This window comes from Dromiciops gliroides, chromosome 6 (genome assembly GCF_019393635.1).
Source record: "Dromiciops gliroides isolate mDroGli1 chromosome 6, mDroGli1.pri, whole genome shotgun sequence".
Lineage (NCBI taxonomy): Eukaryota > Metazoa > Chordata > Mammalia > Microbiotheria > Microbiotheriidae > Dromiciops > Dromiciops gliroides.
Window position 1 is genome coordinate 6,356,118 of NC_057866.1, and position 18,674 is coordinate 6,374,791.

Sequence of the window (18,674 nt, forward strand, 5' to 3'; positions counted from 1 at the left end):
GGCTGCTTCCCTTGTGTGTAACTATTATTACTTTGCAATGTGGCTTATTGGATAGAACTCAGAAGACCTGGGTTCAAATCCTGCCAAAGATGCTTGATAGCCCCATGACTCTACAAGTCATGTATCTTCCTTGGACCCTGTTTCTTCTTCTGTCTAAATGAGGTTGTACTGGAAGGATGGCCTGTGTGGTCTTTCCTAGACCTATATCTATGATCCTGTCACTTTAAGACCTTCCCTAGTTGAAGAAAAAGCCAACAATGAACAGCCAAGAACTACCTCAGGATTGAAATTCTCCACAAACTGGAGTTAATCCATGCACAGAGCTCTTGGGGGTGGGGGGGGGGGGGGGGAGTCAGTGGAGTGAGAGTCAACATTCTTGCCCAGATCACCCAATATATCTCCTTGACAAAGATCTAGGAAATGTACCAGTGCAAATGCTGATACAGAAAGCCAAAAAGAAAGAAAGTCACAGTGAGTCATTTTTCCAGTTCACAGTAGCTTGGGGGAGGGGGGGGGCAGAGAGAGAGAGAGAGAGAAGGAGATACTGGGGTGGGCTGGTCAGGAGTGTGAGAACATTCTAGAACCCAGGGTTGGTAAGAAGGATGAGACTGAACCCCAGGGCATGAAGCACCAGAATAGAAAGAGATCCCAGGGGGAACCCTGAACAAGCACTGGGTGCAGAAATGGGTGACGTCTGGCAGATCTGTTGCCCATTACCCTGTGGTGGGTCACAGTTTCAAGGTGCAGAGGAGCAGGTGGGAGTGAGAGCAGTCCCTAGCAATGTATGGAGCAAGGAAACAACAATAAATGACCTGTAATGGCTCTGAGATCAAGATCAGGGTGTGGGGGGGGGTGGTGAGAAGAGGACTCAGTTCTAACCTTTAGCCTCACAGTATAGCCCTCAGTGGAGTAACCAGAGCAGGAGATCAAGACCAAACAATTCAATTACTCTGAACCTGCAAAAGCTCCCAGTGGGCTAACTATGACTGAGACCAGAAACAATAGATGGAAACTCAACCATGCACAATCCAATAGACTCAAACCTGGTTTGGGAACTTGCAGAACTCAGACCAGGAAGGTAGTGACTGGACCTCTGCCCAAATCACAACACCTTGGAAACACCCAAAACTTGCTGATTCCTAGACTGATCTGTGAAAATAGTAGAAGGGTATCAAAAGATAGAAACTCAGGCCAGAGATCTCTTTCTCCACCCGCAACCCAGAAATGAGCAGAGCCCAACACTAACACAAAATGCAAAGTCAAAAAGTAGCCTGAAAGAATGAGCAAACAAACAAAAAAGAACCCAACCATAAAGAACTTCGATTATGACATGGACGCTCAAGACTCAAATGCAGAAGAAATTACTTGAAAACACTTAAAAGCAAAGTCTCAAAGAAAAATTGAGATTGCACACATCTAAAAACAATTATAGAATAGCTAAAGAAAAAGACTTTTTAAATGATAACAAAAAATTCAAGCCAAATAAGAGCAATAGAGAAAGAAATGAAAGGTATACAAGATTATAAAAAGATAATTAACAGATTTGTAAAAGGGATATAAAACTTTATTTTAAAAAAACTCCTTAAAAATTAGAATTGGATAGGAGGTGGCTAGGTGGCACAGTGGATAAAGCACTGGCCCTGGATTCAGGAGGACCTGAGTTCAAATCTGACCTCAGACACTTGACACTTACTAGCTGTGTGTCCCTGGGCAAGTCACTTAACCCTCATTGCCCTGCCCAAGAAAAGAAAAAGGAAGGCCACTGGGTCTCCCAAGATATTATTAATAATCTTTTTTAATTAGAATTGGCCAAATAGAAGCTAATGAAACAAAGTCAAAAGGCTGAAAAAATAGAATAAAATGTGAAATATTTTATAGGGAAAAAACACAGCTAGCCTGAGAAAATAAAACAAGAAGAGATAACTTAAGAAAAACTGGACCACTTGAAAGCTATGGATGACAACAACAACAAAAGAGCCTATGCTTTATATTTCAAGAAATATAAAAGAAAACTTCCCAGACAACTTAGAAGCAAAGGGCAAAGTAGAAATGAAAAGACCCCATCAGTCACTTCCCCCCAAAAAAGTCCCAAAGAAAAACTCCCAGGAATATTATAGCCCAAATCCAGAACTCCCAGGTCAAGGAAAAATACTAAGTAAGAAAATAAGAAAGAAATAATTCAAATACCAAGGAGCTGCAGTCAGGATCACACAAGATCTAGCAGCCACCACTATATAAAAATGAAGGGCTTAGAATATGGTATTCGAGAAGATAAAGGATCTAGGATTATAGTGAAGAATAGCCTACCTTGCAAAACTGAATATAATCATACAGAAGGAAAAATGGATATTTAATGAAACAGATGGTTTTCAAGCATTCCTGATGAAAAGACCAGAGCTGAATAGAAAATTTAATATTCAAACACCAGACTCAAGAGAAGTATCAAAAAAAAAGTAAACATGAGGGAGAAATGATAAGGGACTAAACAAGATTAAAATGTTTATATCCTTATATGAAGAAAGGATTCATGTAATCCCTTGGAACTTTGTCATCACTAGGGATTTTGGACTCTAACTCAAGAGAAGGTCCAGGTGTGATACTATTGGGAAGATCTCTCCCCTTGAAAGAGTGGGGAAGGAAGAAGAAGAATAGGGAAAATTACCTCACATAAATGGGGCACACAAAAAGAGTTTATACAATAGAGGGAACAGTTGGGGAGGGAGCAGATAATACTTAACCCTCACTTTCATCTGAACTTGTTCAAGTGGGAATAAACATACACACAGTTGAGTACTGTGTAAAAAATTCATCTTACCCAACAGAGAAGTAGGATGTAAGGGGTTAAAAGAGAAAGGAAGTAAAATGAATAAAAGAGAGGGTACATTAAGGACAACAGTGGTCAGAAGTAAAATAGACTCTGAAGGAGGAGACAAGATGAAAAAGAGAAAGATGTGTATAAGAGAATAGGATGGAGGGAAATATGCAGTGATTATAACTATGTAAATATTAATAAGTTGAATTCACCCATAAGATGCAAGAGGATAGCAGAATGTATTAGAAACCTGAATCCAACCATATGTTATTTACAATAAATCCATTTGGACACAGAAAGATACAAACAGAGTTAAAATAATGGGCTGGAACGGGATCTATTATTCTTTAGCTGAAGAAAGGCAGGGGTAGCAATCATGACCTCAAACAAAACAAAATAAAAAATAGACCTAATTTGAAAAGATAAACAGGGAAAATACATTTTGCTAAAAGGTACTGTAGACAATAAATTAACCTCAATACCAAACATATGTGTACCAAATGGCATGGAATCCAAATTTTTAAAGGAAAAGTTGAATGAGCAATAGGAGGACATAGACAGTGAGACTATATTAGTGGAAGGACATCAATTTACCCCTTATTAAACCTAAATAAATCTGACCATTACAAAAAACAATAAAGAAGTAAAGAAAATGAATAAAATTTTAGAGAATTAGATGTCTTAGACCTCTGCAGAATACTGAATAGGAAAAGAAGAGTATACCTAATTCTCACCTGTACATGGCACCTTTACAAAAATTGACCACATATCAAGTCAAGTGTCTGAGGGGGAATGTGAACCCTCACGAATAGATGTAGAAAAGCAAAAATATTAAATTCATCTCTCCTTGACTATAATGCAGTAAAAATTCTATTCAATAAAGGGCCTTTGAAGCATAGATTAAAAATTAATTGGAAACAAAATAACCTAATCCTAAAAATGGGTGGGTCAAAAATGAATCATAGAAACAAAGAATAGTGTCATTAAAGATGAGACAACATACCAAAATTTGTGGGATGCAGCCAAAGTAGTACTTAGGGGGAAATTATATCTCTAAACCCTTACATCAATAAAAGAGAGAAAGAGCAGATCAACAAATTGAGCATGCAACAAAAAACAAAACTAAAAAGAAAAAGCAACGTGCTAAAACCCTCCAAATTCCAAAATATCCTGAAAATCAAAGGAGAAGTTAAGAAAATTGAAAGTTTTTTTCAATTGAACTAGTAAATAAAACTAGGAGCTGTGTTTTTAAAAAATAAAACAGATCGACCACTGGCTAATTTGATTTTTAAAAAGAAAGAAGAAAACCAAATTACCAGTATCAAGAATGAAAGAGGTGAACTCACAACCAATGAAGAGGAAATGAAGGCAATTATTAGGAGCTACTTCTTCCAACTATATACCAATAAAACTGACAATCTAGATTAAATGAAGGAATATTTACAACAATATAAATTGTCCAGATAAACAGAATGGGAAACAGAGAGCTCTTGGTAAGGAATGTCCTCTTCCAGCGCAGGTTGATACTGTCTCTGCCACTTCTAGCCTCATTAATGAGAGCACTCAAAGATTAAGTGACTTGCCTGTGCACACACTTTTAGCTAGCTATAGCATTTATTCAGCACTTTATATTATCTCATTTTATCCTCTGAACCACTATGTGAAGTAGGTGATATTATTATCTCCATTTTATAAATGAGGAAATGGAGATAAATGGAGGTGAAGTGGCTGACTCTTAGCCAAGTTCCTAAGGTGGGATTCGAACCCTGAAGTTCTTGACTACACGTCCAGTGCTAATCCTCGTGATGCCTCACTGCCATATAGGTAGCAGCACATGTCAGAGGCAGAATTTGAACCCAAGCCTTCCTTGCTCTGAAGTCATCATTCTGCCTCTCTCTGAGTGATGAGTTTTTATTGGGTGGAGGTAGTCCAGATTCTGCACCCCTCCCAGGGCTGTGCTTCTGCCCTGGTGCTATTGACCCGCATCAGTTAGCCACGCCAGGCCATGTGGACCTCACCTGGATCTGGGCTCTTTCATCTCTATGTTTGCCCTTGTCCTCCCGCCGGGGAGGGGCGCTGATCGCACAGAAGTGGGAACTTAGATGCCTGAGAAGCCGCAGCCTGACCCTGCCATCTGCCCAGAGCAGGCTTCCCCCCAGCCCCAAGTCATTTGAAGGCCTGAGGCTCCCAAGCTCTCCCCAGGTGGTCCCTGTCTAGATTCATCTCTGGCCTGGGGAACTGCAGGGGAAGTCGAGTCCAGTCTCCATGGAAATGCCTGGGAAAGGCATTCTGTTAGAAAGGATAGGCGGGAGGGCAGCAGAGGCCCACACTGAAAGAGGGAAAAGGGGCCCCTTCAGCAGGTGGGCGTCCAGCCTCTCCTCTGGGACCTCCAGGGTCCACCCCAGCACCCCATTCCACTTGGGGACCCTTCTCCCTGTTAAACCTGGTTGTCAAAGAGGTAGCCTGAGAAAGGAGATGCAGCCTGTACCTGGAGCAAAGAAGAAGATCTGGGTTTGAATCCACGGGCCATGAGGCCTGACGGAAGACTCCAGGCCTCTCTGAGCCTCCAATTCCTCAAGGGTGCTAATACCTGCATCACTTGCCTCAGAGGGTTGCTATGGGGAACAGAGGAGACCGTGCCCGCTAGTGCTTGTGAACCTTAAACACTGGCGTCTGTGCCAGCTCTCCTCATCAGGGGGCGTTCAGCACCTCCACCTGTCCCTCTTGGTCCTGCCCATGGGGCCAAGCAGAGTACAGCTGGTCCGGGCTCCAAAGGATGGTCCTTCAGACGCCGAGTTGGGCTGAGGCTCGGGCTGGGCAGGTGAGCTGCCGGGAGATGGAGCCAGCTTTGGCTTGCAAAGGCGTATGTTTGCTAGAGTCGGAGGACCCCAGAGATCAGGAGGAAGCACAGCTCAGCAAGGGGGAAGGACTTGCCCAGGCCACTGAAGTGGCCAGACAGGGCCCAGAGCCTGGGGTCTCTGCTTCCCAGCCGAGACCAGGCCCCAGGGGGTCAGTGGGCACACCCCTCCTTCCTTCCCTGGCTCCCCCAGGCCACCGGGAGCAGATGTTTCTCTTGCTATGGCCTGGAAAGAATGAGGAAAGCAGCCATTTCTTTGATGGGGCTGGAATGCTTGGTGGCTGCTGGGGGCTGGGCGTGCTTAATATTCCGTGCTGGGGCCCTGGGGTGATCGCAGCACAAAGACGGTGGTTCTCTAAGGCTTCCAGGACAAAACCCCAAGTCTCTCCTGGGGGGCTCTCAGCACAGAGGGAGGGAGGGAGGGAGCCCGCCCAGGGAGCGAGCTCTCAGCAGCCCGAGAGGGGCCCACACCAGCATTGCCATGGTTTCTGTGCCCCAAAGAAATGGACTACCAAGAAAAAGCTCTGCATAGTCCCTGTGCCCGTCACGAGGGCGGGAGGGCCCAACGTTTTGCCCTCTGAGAAGGCCAGAGAACCACAGGAGAGGGTTCAGCTGTCCCTTCTTCGGAGACTTGATCCTCAACAAGGATAGAAATCCCAGAGTCCAAGGAAAGGGACTGGGCTGGCCCCTGCATGTGGCAGAGATGTGGTAAATGCTTATTGACTGAAGAAGTGCTTCCCCACAGAGCACCATGGGAGCAGGACCGAGATGAGGAGGGGCCAGGCAACTGCAGGGCACATGGGGTGGGAGGGCCTGGGATCCTTGAAGGCAGAGAAGCCAAGACTCTCTGAAGAGCTGGCATGGGGAAGAGGGCCTGTTCTCGGTCCCAGAAAGCAGAGCAGAAGAGAACCCTGTTGGGGCTCCGTGTAAGGGAAGAGCATCCTAATAGTTGGAGCTGCCCTGGGCGCCTTCCCATTTTCAAGCCCCTTGTAGAGACTCATAGGCAGGCAGGGGTGGACAAGATGCTTCAGGCTGCTAAGAGAAAAGGGATTCCAGCTTGACTGGGGAGGACTGGATGCTGGCCCAGCCTGCAGCATTGCCTCCTCAAAGCCACCTCCTCCATGTAGCCTCCCACACCCTAGCACTCTGCCTAAGCACAACATAACATGCCTATGGGCTGGGGCAACTCTCCTGACGGAGACCTTAGCATCCTTGCTCATGTCTGTGGGGTCCTTCTTCCTCCCACCTAGAAGGTGCCTTGGCAGTAGACCATCTCACATTCCTGAATGCGCCTACAACTAATGATTCCCTTGTCCCATGATTGTCCAGCTCTAAGCCTCCCCTTGCTTAGCCAAGCTGGTCCTCAGAAAACAGCCACTCCAGGGGCAGCTTGGTGGCACAGTGGATAGAGCACCAGCCCTGGATTCAGGAGGGCCTGAATTCAAATCTGGCCTCAGGCACTAGCTGTGTGACCCTGGGCAAGTCACTTAACCCTCATTGCCCCATAAAAAAAAAAAAGTTTAAGAAAGAAAACAGCCAATCCACCCCTGGACCTATACTCAAAACAGACCTGCCAAAACTGCTGTTCCAGTCACCTCTAACTAGGCAATAAGCATCTATTAATTGCCTACAGTGTGCCACGTGCTACAGAGACCAAAAGTTCCTTCCTCAAGAGGGGAGGCAGCATATGCCCTAATAAATGGAGGGGCCCTGGTGCTCTTGGAGGAGGTGGCTTTGACCTGAGCTTTGAAGGAAACTAGGGGCACTAAGAGTTGGAGGTTTGGGAGGCCCTGTAATAACAAGAAGGAGGTAACAGCTGGGGGCATCATTGGAGAAGAAGCAAGATAGATCCATGAAAAGTTGTGCTCATCTACCTAGATATGACTGCAAGCCTGCAAGCTTGGTGAGGACAGAGACCGTCTCATAGAGCGAGTGTGCCATGGAGAAAAGAGCCCTGGGCCTGGGAGTCAGGAGAGTGCTGGGCTCAGACCCTTGCTAGCTGAACAATCTTGGCCCCTTGGTTTCCTCTCCTATAGAGCAGCGTTAAGAATGTCCTCTCCCCCTCCCTTCAAGGGCTTCTGTTGGGTTAAGCATTTATTAGGCACCTCTTATGTACCAGTACTGGGGACACAAAGAAAGGTGAAAGATGGTTTCTGCTCTCAGGGCGATGCTGCACACACCACTATGTCTCTATGTGATATAGAGGGGATAGATTGGAGGCATTCTTAGACAGATGGCACTTAGTAAAGCCCTAAAAATGAGAGCTGCTGTTATTGGTGTTATTCCTTTTTTTAAAAATCATAAAATATTTTATTATTTTCCAATTACATAGAGATAGTTTTCAACATTTGTTTTTATAAGATTTCTAGTTCAAAATTTTTTCTCTCTCCCTCCCCTTCCTCCCCTCTCCCCAAGACAGCAAGCAATCTGATATATAGGCTATATATGTACAATCACATTAAACGTATTTCTGCATTAGTCATTATTGGTCTTATTCTTAATCCTCAGCCCCTGTCCTGGCCCAGAGAGAGAACTGTACATGGTGGATGCCACTGATACCTACCGACCTCTCAGCATCCATACCAAAGTAGATTCAAAGGCTACACAGTGACTTCTCATTCACAGAGACCCAATTTATTTCCCAAGGAAGATGTGAAGAGGATGAAGAAAAATTGCGTAAGTTAGTAGGCGGGGGGGGGGGGGGTGACTTCTGTGCAGAGCTAGAGCATTTTATCCGGAGCCTTCCAGCCAGCCGGACCAAGCATCATTGCTTGGGGACCGCCGGCCAAGGCTCCAGATGGATCCTCTCATTTAGACATCATATGGCCAGCTTTGATATTCTATCCCTCTGCTTATACCATCTCATATCCCAGCCACCCCTCTACCTTTTTTTTTTTAATTTTAGCCATACGCCCGGGCAGAAGGCTTCCCTTAGCCGGAGGCAGGGGGAGGAGGGGATCTTTAATATATTTATGCTCTTTGCACTAAAGATGTGAGAAAAGATTTGGGGGAAATGTGCTTTGGAGAAAAAAGGGCAAAACTGCCAACTCTTTATAAAATAAACTTGGTTTCTTTCTTCCTTATTTACTAACCTTTGGGCCAAAAGAGATTCTGAGCAGGGACCACTCTGTAGATGAGGTTTCTCAGGGCACCAAGACCTCTGATCAGTTTCCAAGAATATGCTTCTTGGTGATGGAGAAATCAGTGAGACGGAGCGGACACGACCAGGAGGGCAGGCGGAAGGGCCAGGACAGCAGCCAGGCTTTTCTGGTGACTGGGGATAAACTTGGGCTCTCTCTGTGGCAGAGCAGCCTCTACTCTGAGGGCAAGATGAATGGTGGACATCTGGGGCGGGCCACCTGTGAGATGGCTCTCAATGTGCCATCCTCAGTTCAGTGGCTAAGGGGGCTCTCCTAAAAGGCAGATTTGACCCCCTCGTGCTTCTCCTCAATCAAGGGACACCCTAGCGCTTCTAGGGTCCAATATAAAATCCTCTATTCGAAAATCCCTCATAACCCAGACTCTTCTGACATGTGCTGCCTCCTGGTAGCTCCCCCCAATACTGATAGCGACTTTTCCCAGAGATTTTTGCTGTAGAAATGGTGCATGGATGTAAGTATTTGCATATTGTCTTCCCCATTAGACTAGGAGCCCCCTGAGGGCAGGAGCTGATTGATTATCATTATTACCATTTTTATTTTTGTCTGTCTTTGTATGCCTCGCACTCAGCACAGTGCATGTTAACTGACTGACTCCTTGAGAACCCTTCCCTTAAGTCTCCCTAAGGAACAATCCCCCCCGCCAGCCCACCTCAGCACATGGCTCCTTTCCAGCCTCCAACAACAAACCCAGACCACCTTCTAACCCAGACGCTCTGGGCTCTCCTGATTCCGTCCTTTGCTCAAGCCATTCCTGATGCCAAGAAGTCAGCCACAAAGCACAGAGAGGAAACTGGAGTCAGAAAACCCTGAGTTCAAATCCAGATTCAGATACTTCTTAGCCATGTGTCCCTGGGCAAGTCACCGCTTCCTTGGTTTTCCTCATCTGTAAATAGGAATAATAACAACACCCACCTCCCAGAGCTGTGAGGATCAAAGGGGCCATTTCTAAAGCACTTAGCACAGTTCCTGGCACATAGGGAGTGCTCAATAAATGCTTACTCCCCCCTTTCTCCATTTTTACCTATTCAAAAAAGGTCTTGGGATGTGATGAGGTAGGAAAAGTGTGGGCCTACTATGTGCAAGGCATGCAAGTCTATTCATGCTTGTATTGGAGAATGAGAGAGAGATGTGGGTACAATGTACCTCCAAATCTGGGGCTTTTGGTGGGTGATGGGTCCTCCTGAGTCACTAACATGCTCTTGGATGAAGAAGGGCACAGATCCAGCTTGACAAAGGGGGGGGATTTCTTTGTCCTCTGCTCTGGGGAGCCAGGGCTGGAGCAGTGGACTCCATTCTGGGCGCCATATTGGAAAAAGCATTGACAAGCAGAGCCTAGGATGGGAAGGGGCTTGAGACCCTGTCTTACAAGGGTCGGTTCAAGGACTTGAGGACGCTGAACCAGGATCAGAGGAGACATGTGGGGGGTGCCAGCTGTCTTCTAGCATCTGGGAGGCTTCACCTTATTCTGCTGGGCCCCAAAGGAGAAACAGAGGGGCATTGCAGAGAGGTTGACCTGGAACACTTCCTCACGATGAGAGCTGTCTCAACATGGCATGAGTTAGCTTGGAAGGAGAGTGCACCATCAGTAGAGGTCTCCAGTGGAAGGCTGGGGGAGCCCTTGCCACAGAGGCTATAGAAGGCCTTTGCACTGGGGTGAGTGTTGGACTGGACACCTCGGTGGTCCCTTCTCGCCCTGAGCTCACGCCAGTTTGTTAGCCCACCTCAGGGAGCTTCCCAGACTCTTCGGGGTGGGGGTATGGGTCCCTGTTCATACCCAGCTCAGATGAGATCAAGTCTTTGCTGCAAGCCGAGAGAGAGGACCAGAACTGAGGGCAGTCAGAGAAACGTGAGGCCTCTTCATGTTCCCGTCAGTCAACGTCCTCAGGGCCCCTGTAGGTAACAAAAGAGAATTCTGTCTCCCAGGCAGGGAAAGAAGCAGTGGGTCCTTTCTTATTTATGGGAGCCCAAAGTAAATATTTAACCTACAACCTTGGAAACCAAAAAGCTCTTTCGATCCGTATATATCTGGGGACAAAAGTTGGTAGAAAGAAAGGAAGGGAAACTGGATTTCCAGGCCCTATTTTCCTATCTATCCTGAATAATTTACTCTCCTCAGAGCAAATAAAGGCCTCTTTGTCTGATATGGTCTTTTTTTTTCCTTTTCAATGAGAAGGGTGCTTGTGTATGAGTGTTATTTTCAATCTGGACTTCATAAAAGATCTCCTTAAGACGTAAGACTTACATTCCAAAATACAATATGGCCATGGTATATGCCTCATGACACCAAGGATCTATGATTTCATCATCCCTATGGGAAGAGCCAGGTTCAAATCTCTCTGTGGACATATATCGGGCCCTTTGTCTCAGAAGGTGGTATCGTGAGCTGTCAGGACCAAAAGAATCCATGACAGGACAGCAAGCTCCTGGTACCGAGAGCCTTGGAACTTGGCCAGGCTGGTTCTGGGACAATGGACATGTCCTCGGTTGCCAGGCCAACACTCCAGGCCCTTCCGGTGTGGTGGGGTCTTGTCTCCTTCCACTGACACAGCTCTGGAGGTCTTAAGGCCACCCCTACAGAATCACAGAACATCGGCTCTCCAGGAGCCAGATCTGTTACCTGAGGGGGCTGGACAGGATGGGCTTCTGCAGACGCTCCCAGGTCTGTGACCCTGGGCATGGGGCAGTCCCCAGCCTCCATGGCCTCGCTGGCTGGGCAGGACTAATAAAACGACGGGACTTTTGCAGCCTTTTCAGTAAACAAAGCCTGCTGCCTGTTTTCTCTTGCTGGAGCCTTCCCACAGCTCTGAAGGTAGGTACTCTCCAGTTTACAAATGAAGAAATAGGGCTTCTGGTCAGGCAGCAGGATTAGAACCCAGGCCTGCCCTGAGTGAGACTCAGTGCTCAGACCACTGTGTCATTCTGACCCCTGATGTTCACAGAACCTCTCGGGGGCGCCTCTTTGGGAAGGGAGGCTCGGGGGTTGCTGAGGAAGGCTCCCTGGAAGGGGAAAGGTTTGGTCTGGACCCTGAAGGACAGGCAGAATCAGGAGATGTGCAGGCCGGGCAGGGGCAAAGATGGGAAGGGAGGCAGGGAGGCAGGGAGGGCCAAGCTCAAAGCCAACACCTGCTGAGATCCGGCCGGGTCCCTTCGGCCCCCTCCCCACAGATGTTGACATAATGGAAGGATTGCCTGGCTCGGCCACTTCCTTGAAATCTGACTCCCTCCCCCAGTGTTGGGGAGGGGATGTACTCCTATGTGCCCCAAAGGGGAGACGCAGCTCATGTCCGCTTGGCTTAGGCCGGCGAGGTCTGTTTTCTGGGCTTTGAAGAATTTCCTGACAGGGTAAAAGCCTCCGAGTTGCCCTGGGGTGCTGAGAAGCCAGGGCTTGGAAATCGTTCCCCTGGATGATCTGGGAAGAGACCAGCGCTAGCATCCCAGCAGCCCTCAGTCCTGGGGCTTACAGGGGAATGGCCGGCCATTCTGGGAGCTGAGGAAGCTCTGGACCCACATGGCCCTGGCAAGGCCTGTGCTCCTTGTCCCTCCCCATCCTCAATCCTGCCATATACACACGCCCACACCCAGGCACAGCTCTCTGTTCACCGGGTCCTCCTGCCCACTCCCCTAACCAAGTCTGGTCTCAGGACCAGTCCCCCAAAGGAGGCACAAACAGACCCACAGCCCTGGTGCCCTCAGAAACAGCCTCCACGTGATGATAATCACGGAGAACTGGCATTTCTAGAGTGTGTCAAGCTGAGGCCTGTGACCAACGCAGACACAGACGAACCTCTCGGCCAGCCTAAGCAGTGAGCACAGGGGATTGACCATCAGCTCCTCTGCTGAGAAGGACAAGATCTACCTGGGAGAGGCCAGGCTGCCCTGAGGGGGCATCTGAGAAGGACTCAGAAGGGAGGCGGGAGACCAGCCTCAAAGGCTCACCCACCCCTACCCCCAACACACACACTCACACACACACACACACTCACACGCACACATATTCAAGTGCACACATACACTCACACACACATACTCACATGCGCACCTACACTCACACACGCACTCACATGTGCACACACTCTTACACACTCATACACATACTCACATGCACACATACACACACACATGCACACAAACTTATGCACGGTCTTCTCCAAGGCCCATTTCAGCTGCCTCCTCCATCGAATTGGGCCTGATTCTCCTTTCCACCATCTTGTGCCCCCCTTTCCTCTGTGTTCCCTCCTCTAGAACATCCATCCTTGAGGGCCGGGCTGGTGGTTGTCTTTCTATCCCAAATGCTGTCTCAGTGCTGGGCAGAGAATAAAAAGAGCCTCAGAAATGTTGGATTGAATTGATGTGATGTGATGTGATGTGATGTGATGTGATGTGATGTGATGTGATGTGATGTGATGTGATGTGATGTGATGTGATGGAAGAAGGAAGAAAGGCAGGACGTGGTGACTGCTGACTGTGACCCTGGATCGGTCTTTTCCTCTCCCTTGGAACTCAGTTCCCTCATCTGTAAAATGAGAGAACTGGACAGGATGAATGAACCCTACATACTGACTGACAATAATGATTTCTGGTACATGGTGAATGCTTAATCAAAGACAGCCTGGGAGTGACCTGGCCCTGGAGACTCACTCATATTCATGAGTTCAAATCTAGCCACAGACACTTAATGCTGTATGACCCTGGGCATGGCACTTACCCTATTTGCCTCAGTTTCCTTATCTGTAACATGAACTGGAGAAGGAAATGGCCAACCACTATCTCTGCCAAGAAAACCTCAAATGGGTCTCACAAATTCAGACACAACTGACTTAAGACTGAATTAATTAACTAGCTGTGTGACCCTGGGCAAGTCACTTAACCCTCATTGCCCTGAAAAAAAAAGACTTAATTGACGTTAATTGACTTAATGTCAATGCTAGTTGACATTCATAAAGAGATGTAAAATTTACAAATCGTAGGATAAACATGACCTCATTGGAAACTCACCCTAACCCTGGGCATTATTACTCCATCTTACAGATGAGAAAACTGAGGGTCAGGGAGAGGAAAGGACTTGCCCAGGGTCACCCCATAAGGCCAGAGGCAAAATTACAATTGGGCCCTTTCGCCTCTTCCTTTGCATCTGCAGATCCAGAGAGCTGCAGGCCCGGGAAACTCCCGATCTGACCCCGTGCCTGCCAGCGCTCAAGGGGCAGGGGTGGGGTTTGGGGGTGTCTACACCTCTACCCTCTTGAAAGCCCAGGAACAATGAGCAAAGCCCTGAGAGGACCCTGAGAGGATGGGGGCTCCAGGGGCTCCCCCAGCCTACAAGCCAGCACAGATGACAAATGAGGGGCCCATTCTCAGTCAGCCCCGCTGGCCACCACCGGCAATGGGGATAACAGGGGCTTGCAACGCAGGGGCTTGTGAGTTTCCCAACCCTCGCAGTGCTCGGCTCCCAGAGCCGAGTTCTCAGGCTCACAGGGTGTGACTCAGAATGAGATTGTTTTAAGGAAAAAAAATGAGACAAGCTGCATTAAAACAGGTCGGGAGGCCACAGATGGCCTGCAAGCCCCCTCCCCCCTTTTTTTCCTGTAATTGTTCTTGAAAGACGAGATTCCATTTCATCTGAAACGCGAGGCCTCTGGCTTTGCAAAACATGGTGCACACCCCCCACGGAGCCCAGGTTCAGTTCAGCCGTTTTCTGTAGCTACAGGGGGATGGAATAAAACAAGCCGTTCCCAGCTTCTGGGAGAGGGCTCCTTTCCCCCCTCAAAGGCTTGTTCCTGGTCATAAATTCTCCCTCTCTCCCAAGCTGGCCCCACTAGGATGTGCACGTCGGTAAACAGTGTAGTTAAAAACACGTTTAAAGTCTGAAGAAAGGGCCCGGGACAATGAGGTATTGTCCCCACCGCCTGACTGGACGTGCACCTTCTTTGATTCCTTCGCCTCACTGTCCGCCCGGATGAGACCGGCCCCATCCTGGGCTCCATCAAACCTGCGCTCCCAGCGAGCGAGTGCGCACGAACATCGCCTGCCGGGTCAACACCCTTTGGCCCAATCTAACAAGCATTTCGGAGAGGACGTCCGGCTCCCTCTGTTTGTTTGGTGCACATCGAAAACTCCCTGACAAAGTTCCCTGGAAAATTTACTTCTTTTCTTTCTGCCTCGTTTTTCTGCTCAGATCTTTAGTGGCCGATGTAGCCCACGAGGACTCTGGGACAAAAATGCCGTCTAGCCCCGCCAGTAAATCTAGCCCCCATTCAGTCAAGTTAAATAAGTGCTTTATGCCCATTGTCCGGGGCTCTGAAAAAGAGCCTGCGTCCTTGAGAGTTTCCTACAATAAATTAAACCCATCACACCCACTGAAGGGTGGGGGGCAGGCTGGGAGGGGAGAAATGCCTCACTCCAGCCTAGGGGAGTCGAGCCAGCCCTCTGCAATGTCATACTTCTCATTCCAAAACACACCCACAGATAAGAGCTCCCCAGCTCCCAACAGGCACCAAGAGCAGAAGGTTATTTCCTTCGGAATTCAGTCCTGCTTGGCTTTTGCAGCTGCAGAAATGCACCCAGCTTAACTAGGGAGAGGAGGTGGAAATCCATGGGGACCAAGCCCAGTTCTCAAATACTCTTGTGCCCACCTGCTGCCCTCCTTGCTGAGGGATGGCAATGATAAGAGCTACCATTCCTAAAATGCTTTCTGGTTGGCCAAGAATGCCCTTCTTGGAGGCTCTCAAGATCCAGTCAGTCATCCTGGGGTCCTCCCCCTCCCTCATGCCCACATCCAATCTGTTGGTAAATACAGTCATTTCTTCTCTCCTCTCACTCCATCATCCTAGTTCAGACCTCATTACCTTTCATCTTACCTCCTAATCGATTTTCCCCCCAGATCCCTTGCTCCTTTCGAATCTAACCTGCTCAGAACTGCCAAAGATTCTCCAAAAGCACAGGTCTAAGCAGGTCACTCACCTGCTCAAAAAGTTGCTGTGACTCCCTATTACCTCCAGGCAGCCTTTCCTATAAGCCAACCCCCATGCCTGGAATGCAGTCTCTTCCCTTAGGCCTCACAGAATAGCTTCCTTCCAAATCCAGCTAAAGGACAGCCTGCAGAGGCCTTTCAGGATCTCTTTAACTGTTAGTACCACCCCACCCCCTTCACCCCCAAACTTAAGCCTGAAAATGTCTTTGCTTTGTACCTACTTAGTACTCCCTTACATGGGTGCCTGTTCTCCCCACCCTCCCCATAGAGCTCTGGAGGGCTGGGATGACTTTGTTTCTGTCATTGTATGCACAAGGCCTGGCCCCCAGTAGACACTTAACATAGTCAATGCACTGATGGGAGAATTTGGGATTTATCCATGGTTACACAGCTAATCCAACTCTTCTCTGACTGGAGGGGATTAACTAGAAGCTAACTCAAACCAACATGGCCAGCCAGGGCTAGGGATGAGCTCCCTGGACTTGTGCTTGAGGCCCCTGGAAGATCTGGGGTCTTCCCCAGGCCTGTTGTTGAATAAATGAGTAATTGTCATACCAGGATTGACAGAATTAAGATGTTCAGCCTGGAGAAGACAGGCTTGGAAGGAGCTGATGTCTTCAAGTATGAGAACTTTCATACAAGCAAGGGATTAGACTGTAGCCCCAGAGGGCAGAATTAGAAACAAGGGTGGAGGTTGGAGGGAGGCAGATTCTTAGTTCAATACAAGAACAACCTTTTTTTTTCCCATGAAAGCTGTTGAGAATTAGAATGAATAGAATTAGAATGAATAGGCTTCCTTGTAAGGTAGTAAGCTCCCCGTCACAACTCTGTTCCCCTGGTGCCGGTCCTCAGCCCCTCATGCCAAGGCTGTAGTAACAGCCTGTCCCATGGCCCTTTTCCTGCCCCATCCAATAGGCTCTGCTGCCAAACTGGTCTTCCTTGACCCCAGACCCCACTCGATAAACTTGGTGGCTCCCAATACCTTTAGGATCAAATAGAAAACTGTTTGGACTCTGAAGCCTTCACCACCTTCCCCCTCCTACCTTTCCAGTCTTCCTTCTCCTCACTCCCCAATGTGGCCTCTTCCACCGTGACCCAGCCTCCAGGTGGCTGCATGACAAGACCCTCTGTCTCAAGGCTCTGGGGCCTTCCTCTGGCTGTGCCCCTGGCCTGGAAGGCTGTCCCTGCTCGCTCCACCTCCCAGTTTCCCCGGCCTCCTCCAAATCTGGACTTTCTTCTGCAGGAAGGCTTTCCTGGTCCTCCTTAATTCTAGTGCCTTCCCTCTGAGATGTCCCCCCAATTTGTCCTGAATATGTCCTCCCTGCCTTAAACTGTGAGCACCTGGAGGGGAGGGAGGGAGTGGCTTTTTGGTTTGGCTTTGTTTGGGTTTTGCCCTTCTTGGTATGGTAGGTGCTTAACGAATGCCATTGATCAGCCTCAGTTTTCTCATCCATAAAATGGGCATGATAATAGCACCTATCTCCTAGGGTAGTGAGGCTCAAATGAGACAACATGTGTAAAGCACTTTGCAAACCTTAAAGTGCTGTATAAATGCTGGTTATTGTTATTGTTGTTGTTATTATTACTGCAGAAACTGACACCCCCAGAGACTGCTATAAAAGGGGAAATCCTGAGTAGGGTCAGTGATTAGACTAAAGACTTGAAGACATGCAGCCACTTGCCTCAATTTACCTGTCAGATCCTGGGATTTTCCCATTGGAAGGGACGGTGTCTGCTCCCTTCATCTTGGGAACAAGGCCCAGGGAGGCTGACTTGCCCAAGATCGCAGACCCAGACTTCAGACTCCAGCCTCCCGATTCCTCCTGCCCCCTCCTTGTGGGGAGGGAGGAGCTCAGGCCCAAGCTCAGCCTTCTTCCTCTCTCTGTATCTGCATCCCTCCTCCTGTGCCTGAGCCTGGGCCTTCAGAACTTTTCCAAGCCTACTGGCCTCAGACTAGCCCTGACTTCTGGGCCGGGGCCTGCCCGCAGCGCTTGATCCTGGCTCCTTAGCCTGCTTCCAGTGCTCGTCCAACCAGAGCCCAGAAAACAGCAATCTAAGGATAATCGCCCCCCACCCCAGCATTCTTCTTCAGGTCCCGCCCACCTCAGACATGCCAGGCCTCTGTTAATGTTTCTGATGAAGACTGACCACAGAGAGCAAAGGATGACTTTGGGCGGGTCACAGGGCTTCCCCTGAGGGGTCCTATTCATCCTCGTGGTATCTTATGCCCCGCTAAAAAGGGGTAGCCTGGAGTCAGGAAGACCTGAAATCGAATCCAGCCTCTGACAAAATCTGCTTCCCACTCACCCACCCAGGCTGATGAGAGATTGCTCCCCTTCACAAATCTGGGTAATAATAATAGTAATAATAATAATAGAATTGATATAATACATCAAGGTTCTATGCTATAGTATTTGGCCTTCACATCCCTGTGAGGTATGAGCTATTAAACCCATTTCACGGATGAGGAAAATGAGGCTGAGCCCTTCGGTAACTTACTTCCCTGGGCTCACATGGCTAATCTGAGGCAAAATTCAAACTCAGGTCTTCCTAACTCCATGTGCAACAATCTACCAACACCCCCTTGAGCTGCTGATCTTGTAGCCAAGCTGTTCCTCTCACTCAGTGCGTTTCCTGACTCCAGGCCTTTGCAGTCTGTCTCCTAACCACCACCCCCCCCCCCCCAGAAGTGTTTTCCCTCCTCCATCCACTACTTGGATCCCAGCTTGCCACAAGAGCTGGTCGAGGTGCATCAACTCCTCCAGCGTGAGTGCTTCCCTCTCTGCCCACAGTTTTTGTTATTAATAGTAATAGCCAACACTTTGTAGAGCACATGAAGGTTTTCAATGTGGTAAATAGGTATAATTTCATGACTAT